The following is an 11,779-nucleotide window of genomic DNA, read 5'->3' as shown; positions in this document are numbered from 1 at the left end:
CTGCAGTGTTCCCAGTAATAGTGGCAGGGAGGCATGCAGAGAGAAGCAGGTCTTGGTGCCAGGACCCCGAACTCTTTTGCAATGGACAGCAAACCTCTGTGTGGTCCTGTGAACTTTGCCTGGGATGGGCTGGCCAGTGAGAAAAGCATGGCAAGACCCTCCCCTGGGGGGAGGCAGCATGGGTCTGTGCCCTGGGAGTCCATAAAATGTAGAGTTTTGGAGTTCAGTCACACACCTGAAATGGATGGGATCAGACACGGGCAGGGTGAATATGGTGTTCATGGAGAATAGGGACACAAGAGTGATTAATTGCTCTTCTAAGAGAGTGCACTGAAGAGCTTGGTCAAGAAATTTCAGCTCCAGGGATAGAGAGCTAGATAAACCCATATTCATCATGCCATCATCCCTGAAAGAATTCAGGCAAGGAAAGAGTGCCCACATTGTGAAGGAAAGAGATCCTTATATTAAACGAGCACCCTGGGCTTCGAGTCACATTTCCACTAAAACAACTCCACCTGAGAATCAGCACAACAGTCCCCTAACCCAGAAGGCTAACATAACCAACTCCCTCACACCAAGTATACTAATCAGAGTGCTGTGAGCTTCAGTTCTAGGGGAAATGAGATCCAGCTTTCTTTAACTTAGTTCTTTCTTATTTTCTTAATTTTTCCAACTGTATTTTAAAATTTTATTATTTCTAAAACTTTTATTTATATATACTTTCTATATTTGTTACATTTTTGGTAACTTTATTTAAAACTAATTTATTTAGTTAGTTTCTTAGGTTGTAAAATTTTGTTTCATTTTTTTTTCTTTATGTTATGTTAGTCACCATATAGTATATCAGTAGTTTTTGATGTAGTGTTCCATGATTCATCGCTTGTGTATAATACCCAGTGCTCCATGCGATATTTGCCTTCCTTAATACCCATCACTGGCATAACCCATTCCCCCCTGCTCTCCCCTCTAAAACTCCATTTGTTTCCCAGAGTCCATAGTTTCTCATGGCTTTCACTGCCCCTTATTTCACCCCTTTCCATTTTTCCCTTCCTTCACCTAATGTCCTCCATGGTATTCCTTATGTTCCACAAATAAGTAAAACCATATGATAATTGAAAGTATTTGCTTGATTTATTTCACTTAGCATAATCTCCTCCAGTTCCATCCATGTTGATGCAAAAGTTGGGTATTCATCCTTTCTGATGGCTGAGTAATATTCCATTGTATATATGGACCACATCTTCTTTATCCATTCATCTGTTGATGGACATCTCAGCTCTTTACATACTTTGGCTATTGTGGACATTGCTGCTATAAATATTGTATTCATGTGCCCCTTATTTTCACTATATCTGTGTCATTGGGGTAAATACCCCATAGTGCAATTGCTGGGTCATAGGGTAGCTCCATTTTTGACTTTTCGAGGAACCGCCACACTGTTTTCCAAAGTGGCTATACCACCTTGCATTCCCATCAACAGTGTAAGGGTGTTCACCTTTCTTCAGAACCTCTCCAACATTTGTGGTTTCTTGCATTGTCAATTTTGACCATTCTAACTCCTGTAAGGTGGTATCTCAATGTGGTTTTGAATGAAATCTCCCTGATGGCTAACGATGATGAACATTTTTTCATGTGTCTGTTATCCATTTGTATGTCTTCTTTGGAGAAGTGTCTGTTCATGTCATCTGCCCATTGTTGGACTTCATTATTTGCTTTTTAGGTTTTGAGTTTGAGGAGTTCTTTATAATCTTGGATATCAACCCTTAGTCTGTAGTGTCATTTGTAAATATCTTCTCCCATTCTATGGGTTGCCTCTTTGTCTTTTTTTTTTTTTTTTACTGTTTTCTTAGATGTGCAGAAGCTTTTGATCTTGAAGTCCCAAAAGTTCGTTTTTGCTTTTGTTCCCCTTGCCTTTGGAGACATGTCTTTTTTTAGGATTTTATTTATTTATTTGAGAGAGAGACACTGAGAGAGAGCATGAGAGGGGAGAAGGTCAGAGGGAAGAGCAGACTCCCTGTGGAGCTTGGAGCCCTGTGTGGGACTTGATCCCTGGATCATGACCTGAGCCAAAGGCAGTCGGTCAACCAACTGAGCAACCCAGGTGCCCTGGAGATGTGTCTTGAAAGAAGTTACTGTGGCCCATGTCAAAGAAGTTAGTGCCTATGTTCTCTTCTAAGATTTTGGTGGATCCCTATTTCACATTGAGGCCTTTCATTCATTTGGAGTTTATCTTTGTGTATGATGTAAGAGAATGAGAGAATTTCATTCTTCTGTTTATAGATGCCCGATTTTCCCAGGACCATTTATTGAAGAGACTTTTTTCCACTGGAAATTTTTTTCTGCTTTGTTGAAGATTAGTTGACCACAGAGTTGAGAGTCCCTACATGGGCTCTCTATTCTGTTCATTTGATCTATGTGTGTGTTTTGTGCCAGTCCCATGCTGTCTTTGTGATAACATGTTTGTTTTATACCTTGAAATCAGGCAAGGTGATGCTCCTAGCTTTGTTTTTTTTTTTTTCTTTTCAGCAGTTCCTTGGTGATTCATGGTGTTTTCTGGTCCTATAAATATTTTAGGATCATTTGTTCCAGCACTTTGAAAAAGGGAGTTGGTATTTTGATCAGGATGGCATTGAAAGTATAGACTGCTCAGGGAAACAGTGTTTATTCTTCTGATCCATTATCACGGAGTGCTTTCCCATCTTTCTGTGTCTTGAATTTCATTCATGAGTGTTCTGTAGTTTCTAGAGTATAGAACATTTACCTTTTTTGTTAGGTTTATTCCAAGGTGTCTTATGATTTTTGGTGCTATTGTAAATGGAGTCTATTCCATAATTTCTCTTTCTACAGTTAAAATATTAGTGTACAGAAAAGTAACTGATTGCAGTACATTGATTTTGTATCCTGCCACATTACTTAATTGCTGTGTAAGTTCTAGAAATTTGGAGGGTGGAGTCTTTTGGGTTTTCCAAAACAAGTATCATGTCATCTACAACTTCCTTCTTTGACAGACTCAACACTGCCACAAATCACTCCAAAAGCACACTTCTCTCACAATGGTTGAAGCGTTTTGACACAGAAAGACAGTGTGAATGACCACAAGTCGTGCTCATCCAATATGTTTTTTGGATAGCCTTCACTTCACTCACAGTTCCCAAAGTGCCCATAGTCCATCTTGTTCTATCTTCATTCATCCACGAAGAAGACAGTGTTATGAATGAGTATCCAAATGAAGAAGTTTCCCTGAACAGATCCCTTTCTATGAATCACCTTTTAGGGCCCTGTAGCATCACTTCATGATTTCAACACAGAGAGATGCCACAGAATCCAACATCCAACAGACTAAACCGTGTTGAGAGTACATTCTATAGCACAGTTTCCTCACGACATTTGAAGTGTTTTGAGTAGAGGGAGACACTGTGGAACATCACAGGAGGTGTACTTGCAGTATGTGTCTTAGAGGCCTAAGTGTCCCACCCTACCCTTCATTCAAAGTATGCAACCTGCCCTCTGTCCATCCTTGTTCTGTCTTCTTTCCTAGACAGGAAGGACACTGTCAGAAATGAGAATCCACCTGAATGAGTTTCCCTGAAACAGAACTTCCTATGGTCAAGGGGATGGACGTCTTAGACTAGATTTCTATACACGCCCATTCCAGTTTACCACACACTTAGTCCCAACACTACCTTCTTTGACAGACTCAACACGGCCCCGAATCCCTCCTAAAGCACACTTCCCTCAAAATGTTTAAAGCGTTTTCGACAAAGAAATACAGTGTGGATGGCCACAAGTAAGGACCAAACAAATGTGTTTTGGATGCCTATGCGCCTTAACTTACACAGGTAAGGACCATTCAAATGTGTTTTGGATGCTAAGCGCCTTAACTTGCACTTCACTCAGAGTATGCAAACTGCCAAGAGAACGACCTTGTTCTATCTTCTTTCCTCATTGGAGAAGATACTGTCATCAATTAGTATTTACCTGCAAGAGTATCCCTGAAGAGAGAGTTCCTATGTTCACCAGCAATGGCCCTGTATCGACACTTCATGATTTCCACACAGACAGGTCCCACAGCTTCCAACCTTCCACAGACACATCCCTGTCTTGAGTTTGTCCTACAGCAGCGTTCCCTCACAGCATTAAAAGTGTTTTGAGCAGAGGGAGACACTGTGGAACATCACAGGTGTATACTTGCAGTATGTGTCTTAGAGACCTGAGTGTCTCACCCTGCCCTTCACTCACAGTATGCAACCTTCCCTCTGTCCGTCCTTGCTCTATCTTCTTTCCTCCACTGGAAAGACACTGTTAGAAATGAAAATCCTCCTGAAGGAATTTCTATGAAACAGAAGTTCCTGTGGTCAAGTAGATGGACATCTGAGACTAGACTCCTATACGTGCCTATTCCAGTTTACTACACAGTCAGTCCCAACAGCTTCCTTCTTTGACAGACTCAACACGGCCACAAATCCCTCCTAAAGCACACTTCCCTCCCAATGTTTGAAGCATTTTCAAAACAGAAAGACAGTGTGGATGACTACAGGTCGTGCTCATCCAATATGTGTTTTGGATGCCTAAACGCCATAGCCTGCACGTCACTCACAGTTACTAAAGTGCCCAGAGTCTGTCCTTGTTCTATCTTCATTCCTCAATGGATAAGACACTGTTATGAAAGAGTAGCCACTTGAAGTAGTTTCCCTGAACAGATCTCTTTCTATGAATCACCCGTTAGGGCCCTGTTGCGTCACTTCATTATTTCATCCCAGAAACGTCCCATAGCTTCCAGCCTTCCAAGGACATATCCCTGTCATGTGTACATCCTATAGCACAGTTACCTCACGGCATTTGAACTGTTTTGAGCAGAAGGAGACACTCTGGAACATCACAGCTGGAGTATTTGCAGTATATGTCTTAGAGGCCTAAGTGTCTCACCCTGCCCTCACTCACAGTATGCAACCTGCCCTCCGTCCCTCCTTGTTCTGTCTTCTTTCCTCCACAGGAAAGACTGTCAGAAATGAGAATCCGCCTGAAGGAGTTTCACTGAAACAGAACTTCCAATGGTCAAGGGAATTGATGTCTGAGAAGAGATTCCTATACACGCCCATTCCAGTTTACCACACACTTAGTCCCAACAACTTCCTTCTTTGACAACCTCAAAACGGCGACAAATCCCTCCTAAAGCACACTTCCCTCAAAATGTTTAAAGCGTTTTTGACAAAGAAATAGAGTGTGGATGACTACAGGTAAGGACCATCGAAATGTGTTTTGGATGCCTAAGCGCCTTAACATGCACTTCACACACAGTATGCAAACTGCCAAGAGAACGTCCTTGTCTATCTTCTTTCCTCAGTGGAGAAGATATTGTCCTCAATTAGTATTTGCCTGCAAGAGTGTCCCTGAACAGAGAACTTCCTATGTTCACCGGCAATGGCCCTGTATCGACACTTCATGATTTCCACTCAGACAGGTCCCACAGCTTCCAAACTTCCAAAGACACATCTCTGTCGTGAGTTCGTCCTACAGCAGCGTTCCTCATGGAATTTGAAGTGTTTTGAGCAGAGGGAGACACTGTGGATCATCACAGGTGGTGTACTTGCGGTATGTGTCTTAGAGGGCTAAGTGTCTCACACTGTCCTTCACTCACAGTATGCAACCTGCCCTCTGTCCATCCTTGTTCTTTCATCTTTCCTACACTGGGGAGAAACTGTCAGAAATGAGAATCCTCCTTAAGGAATTTCTATGAAACAGAAATTCCTGTGGTTAAGGGGATGGACGTCTGAGACTAGACTCCTATACCCGCCTATTCCAGTTTACCACACAGTCAGTCCCAACATCTTCCTTCTTTGACAGACTCAACACGGCCACAAATTGCTCCTAAAGCACACTTCCCTCATAATGTTTGAAGCGTTTTCGAAACAGAAAGACAGTGTGGATGACTACAGGTCGTGCTAATCCAATATGTGTTTTGGATAGGTGCAGTTCACTCACAGTTCCTAAAGTGCCCATAGTCAGTCCTTGTTCTATCTTCATTCCTCAATGGAGAAGACACTCTTATGAATGAGTATCCACCTGAAGTAGTTTCCCTGAACAGATCCCTCTCTGTGAATCACCTTTTAAGGCCCTGTAGCGTCACTTCATGATTTCAACACAGAGAGATTCCACAGAATCCAACATTCAACAGACACAACCCTGTCGTGAGTACGTTCTATAGCACAGTTTCCTCATGACTTTTAAAGTGTTTTGAGTAGAGGGATACACTGTGGAACATCAAAGTTGGTGTTCTTGCAGTATGTGTCTTAGAGGCCTAAGTGTCTCACCCTGTCCTTCACTCACAGTATGCATCCTGTCCTCTATCCGTCCATGTTCTGTCTTCTTTCCTCCATAGGAAAGACACTGTCAGACATGAGAATCCACCTGAAGGAGTTTCCCTGAAACAGAACTTCTTATGGTCAAGGGGATGGACGTCTGAGACCAGACTCCTATACGCGCCCATTCCCGTTTACCACACACTTAGTCCCAACAACTTCCTTCTTTGACAGACTCAACACGGCCACGAATCCCTCCTAAAGCACACTTCCCTCAAAATGTTTAAAGCGGTTTTGAACAAGAAATAGAGTGTGGATGGCCACAAGTAAGGACCAAACAAATGTGTTTTGGATGCCTAAGCACATTACCTTGCGCCTCACTCACATTATGCAAACTGCCAAGAGAACGTCCTTGTTCTATCTTCTTTCCTCAGCGGAGAAGATACTGTCATCAATTATTATTTGCCTGCAAGAGTTTCCCTGAACAGAGAACTTCCTATGTTCACTGGCAATGTCCCTGTATTGACACTTCATGATTTCCACACAGACAGGTCCCACAGCTTCCAACCTTGCACTGACACATCCCTGCCATGTGTACATCCTACAGCAGCATTCCCTCATGTCATTTGAAGTGTTTTGAGGAGAGGGAGACACTTTGGAAGATCAAAGGTGGTGTACTTGCAGTATGTGTCTTAGAGGCATAAGTGTCCCACCCTGCCCTTCACTCAAAGTATGCAACCTGCCCTCTGTCTGGCCTTGTTCTGTCTTCATTCCTCCACAAGAAATACACTGTCTGAAATGAGAATCTGCCTGAAGGAGTTTCCCTGAAACAGAACTTCCTATGGTCAAGGGGATGGACGTCTGAGACTAGACTCCTATACGTGCCCATTCCAGTTTACAACATAGTCAGTCCCAACAGCTCCCTTCTTTTACAGACCCAACACGGCCACAAATCCTTCTGAAAGCACACTTCCCTCTCATAGTTTGAAAAGTTTTGACACATAAAGACAGTGTGGATGACAACAAGTCGTGCTCATCCAATATGTTTTTTGGATAGGTGCACTTCACTCACAGTTCCTAAAGTGCCCATAGTCCGTCCTTGTTCTATCTTCATTCATCCAAGAAGAAGACACTGTTATGAATGAATATCCTAATGAAGAAGTTTCCCTGGACAGATCCCTTTCTATGAAACACCTTTTAGGGCCCTGTAGCGTCATCTTGATTTCAACACAGAGATTCCACAGAATCCAACATTCAACAGTCTCAACCCTGTCGAGAGTACGTTCTATAGCAGAGATTCCTCATGACATTTGAAGTGTTTTGAGTAGAGGGAGACACTGTGGAACATCAAAGGTGGTGTACTTGCAGTATGTGTCTTAGAGGCATAAGTGTCTCACCCTGCCCTTCAATCACAGTATGCAACCAGCCCTCTGTCCGTCCTTGTTTTGTCTTCTTTCCTCCACAGGAAAGACACTGTCAGAAATGAGAATCCGACTGAAGGAGTTTCCCTGAAACAGAACTTCCTATGGTCAAGGGGATGGACATCTGAGACTAGACTCCTATACATGCCCATTCCAGTTTAGCACACGCTTAGTCCCAACAACTTCCTTCTTTGACAGACTCAACAGGGCCACGAATCTCTCCTAAAGCACAATTTCCTCAAAATGTTTAAAGTGTTTTCGACAAAGAAATAGAGTGTTGATGACCACAGTTGGACCATCCAAATGTGTTTTGGATCCCTATGTGCCTTAACTGGCACTTCACTGACAGTATGCAATCTTCCATGAGAACGTCCTTGTTCTATCTTCTTTCCTCAGCCTAGAAGATACTGTCATCAATTACTATTTGCCTGCAAGAGTTTCCCTGAACAGAGAACTTCCTATGTTCACCAGCAATGGCCCTGTATCGACACTTCATGATTTGTACACAGACAGGTCCCAAAGCTTCCAACCTTCCACAGTCACATCCCTGTTGTGAGTACGTCCGACAGCAGCGTTCCCTCACGGCATGAAGTGATTTGAGCAGAGGGAGACACTTTGGAACATCACAGGTGGTGTACATGCAGAATGTGTCTTAGAGGACTAAGTGTCTCACCCTACCCTTCACTCACAGTATGCAACCTGCCCTCTGTCCATCCTTGTTCTATCTTCTTTCCTCCACTGGAAAGACACTGTGAGAAATGAGAATCATCCTGAAGGAATTTCTATGAAACAGAACTTCCTGTGGTTAAGGGGATGGACATCTGAGACTAGACTCCTATATGCGCCCATTCCAGTTTAGCCCACACTTAGTCCCAACAACTTCCTTCTTTGACAGACTCAATACAGCCACGAATCTCTCCTAAAGCACAATTCCCTCAAAATGTTTAAAGCGTTTTTGACAAAGAAATAGAGTGTGGATGACCACAGGTAGGACCATCCAAATGTGTTTTGGATGCCTAACCGCCTTAACTGGCACTTCAATCACAGTATGCAAACTGCCATGAGAACGTCCTTGTTCTATCTTCTTTCCTCAGCCTAGAAGATACTTTCATCAATTAATATTTGCCTGCAAGAGTTTCCCTGAACAGAGAACTTCCTATGTTCACCGGCAATAGCCTTGTATCGACACTTTATGATTTGTACACAGACAGGTCCCAAAGCTTCCAACCTTCCACAGTTACATCCCTGTCGTGAGTAAGTCCTACAGCAGCGTTCCCTCACGGCTTTTGAAGTGTTTTGATCAGAGGGAGACACTGTGGAACATCACCGGTGGTATACTTGCAGTATATGTCTTAGAGGCCTAAGTGTCTCACCCTGACATTCACTCACAGTATGCAACCTGCCCTCTGTCCGTCCTTGTTCTGTCTTCTTTCCTCCACTGGAAAGACACTGTCAGATATGAGAATCCTCCTGAAGGAATTTCTATGAAACAGAACTTCCTGTTGTCAAGGTGATGGACGTCTGAGACTAGACTCCTATACCCGCCTATTCCAGTTTACCACACAGTCAGTCCCAACAGCTTCCTTCTTTGACAGACTCAACACAGCCACAAATCCCTCCTAAAGCACACTTCCCTCACAATGTTGGAAGCATTTCCAAAACAGAAAGACAGTGTGGATGACTACAGGTCGTGCTCATCCAATATGTGTTTTGGATGCCTCAGCGCCATAGCATGCACTTGACTCACAGTTACTAAAGTTCCCAGAGTCCGTCCTTGCTCTATCTTCATTCCTCAGTGGAGAAGACACTGTTATGGGGCTCTAGTCTCAGACATCAATCCCCTTGACATAGGAAGTTCTGTTTCAGGAAAACTCCTTCAGGCAGATTCTGACTTCTGACAGGGTATTTCCAGTGGAGGAAAGAAGATTGAACAAGGATGGACATAGAGCTGGTTGGACTCTGGGAGTTAAGGGCAGGGTAAGGCTTAGGCCTCTAAGACACATACTGGAAGTTCACCACCAGTGATGTTCCACATTGCCTACCTCTGCTCAAAACCCTTCAAATGTCGTGAGGGTAATGTGCTATATGACGTACTCACTACAGGGTTGAATCTGTGAAATGTTGGATTCTGTGGAACCTGTCTTGTTGAAATTATGAAGTGACGCATACAGGGCCCTAACAGGTCATTCCTAGAAAGGGATATATTCAGGGAAAATGCTTCAGGTCGATACTCATTCATAACAGTGTCTTCCCCTTTGAGGAATGAAGATAGAACAAGGACGGACTATGGGCACTTTAGGTACTGTGAGGGAAGTGCAGGCTATGGCGCTTAGGCATCCAAAACACATTGGATGTTCATGACCTGTGGTCATCCACACTGTTTCTCTGTCGAACACACTACAAATATTGTGAAGGAAGTGTGCTTAAGGAGGTATTTGTGGCATGTTGAGTCTGTCAAAGAAGGAAGCTGTTAGGATTGACTGTGTGGTAAACAGCTATAGTCATGTACAAGGCTCTAGTCTCAGCGTCCATCCCCTTGACCATAGGAAGTTCTGTTTCAGGGAAACTCCTTCAGACAGATTCTGATTTCTGACAGGGTCTTTCCAGTGGAGGAAAGAAGACAAAACAAGGACGGACAGAGAGCAGGTTGGATCCTGTGAGTTAAGGGCAGGGTAAGACTCTTAGGCCTCTAAGACACATACTGGAGGTATAGAACCGGTGGTGTTCCACAGTGTCTACCTCTGCTCAAAGACTTCAAATGTCGTGAGTGAACTGTGCTATAGGACGTACTCACTACAGGGTTGAATGTGCGAAATGTTGGATTCTGTGGAACCTGTCTTGTTGAAATCATGAAGTGATGCATACAGGTCCCTAACAGGTGATTCATAGAAAGGGATCTATTCAGGGAAAATACTTCAGGTGGATCCTCATTCATAAGAGTGTCTTCCCTGTTGAGAAATGAAGATAGAACAAGGACGGACGATGGGCACTTTAGGTACGGTGAGTGAAGTGCAGGCTATGGCGCTTAGGCATCCACAACACATTGGATGTTCAGGACCTGTGGTCATCCACACTTTCTGTGTCGAAAACTCTTCAAGCATTGTGAGGGAAGTTTGCTTTGGGAGGGATTTGTGGCAGTGATGATTCTGTCAAAGAAGGAAGCTTTTTGGACTGACTGTGTGGTGAACTGGAATAGGCGTGTATAAGGCTCTAGTCAGATGTCCATCCCCTTGCCAATAGGAAGTTCTGTTTCAGGGAATCTCCTTAAGGCAGATTCTGACTTCTGACAGTGTCTTTCCAGTAGAGGAAAGAAGATTGAATGAGGACGGACAGAGGGCAGGTTGGATTCTGGGAGTTAAGGGCAGGGTAAGGCTCTTAGGCCTCTAAGACACTGGAAGTTCACCACTGGTGATGTTCCACAGTGTCTACCTCTGCTCAAAACCCTTCAAATGCAGTGAGGGAACTGTGCTATAGGACGTATTCATGACAGGCTTGAGCTAGGAAATGTTGGTTTCTGTGGAACCTGTGTTGAAATCATGAAGTGACATATACAGGTCCCCTACAGGTGATTCACAGGAAGGTATCTGTTCAGGGAAACTACTTCAGATGAATACTCATTCATAACAGTGTCTTCTCCTTTGATGAATGAAGATAGAACAAGGACAGACTATGGGCACCCTGTCTCTCCACACAGGGTGTGGGTGACACTTGTCTTGCAACCGGCCCGCTGTGCTCTCATGCTTAATGTCAGTTTTCCGACAGCAATGCCAAGGTCTCCTCTCTTCTCCCAGGGCAGAGTGCTGCGCCTTCCCCAGACATGCTCTGGGAGAGCGTGGTGACTGGCGTGTCCCTCTCCTTAAAGCTCTTCCCACAGGCGCAACCACACTTCTCTCTTGGGCAGAGGGGATGTCTTCACCAAGAGTGTTTCGCCCAATGTGGGTTTCTCCCACCGTGCCGCCCAGACTAGGCTCAGGCAAGCAGAAGCAGCACACAGAATCAACTCTGATATCCCAGAGAATGCTAAGCTTTCACTGAGCGGTTCAGTGCGGCGGAAACCGC

This window comes from Mustela putorius, unplaced genomic scaffold (genome assembly GCF_011764305.1).
Source record: "Mustela putorius furo isolate JIRA1106 unplaced genomic scaffold, ASM1176430v1.1 tig00000250_pilon_pilon_pilon, whole genome shotgun sequence".
NCBI lineage: Eukaryota > Metazoa > Chordata > Mammalia > Carnivora > Mustelidae > Mustela > Mustela putorius.
This window is presented reverse-complemented; position numbering follows the sequence as displayed.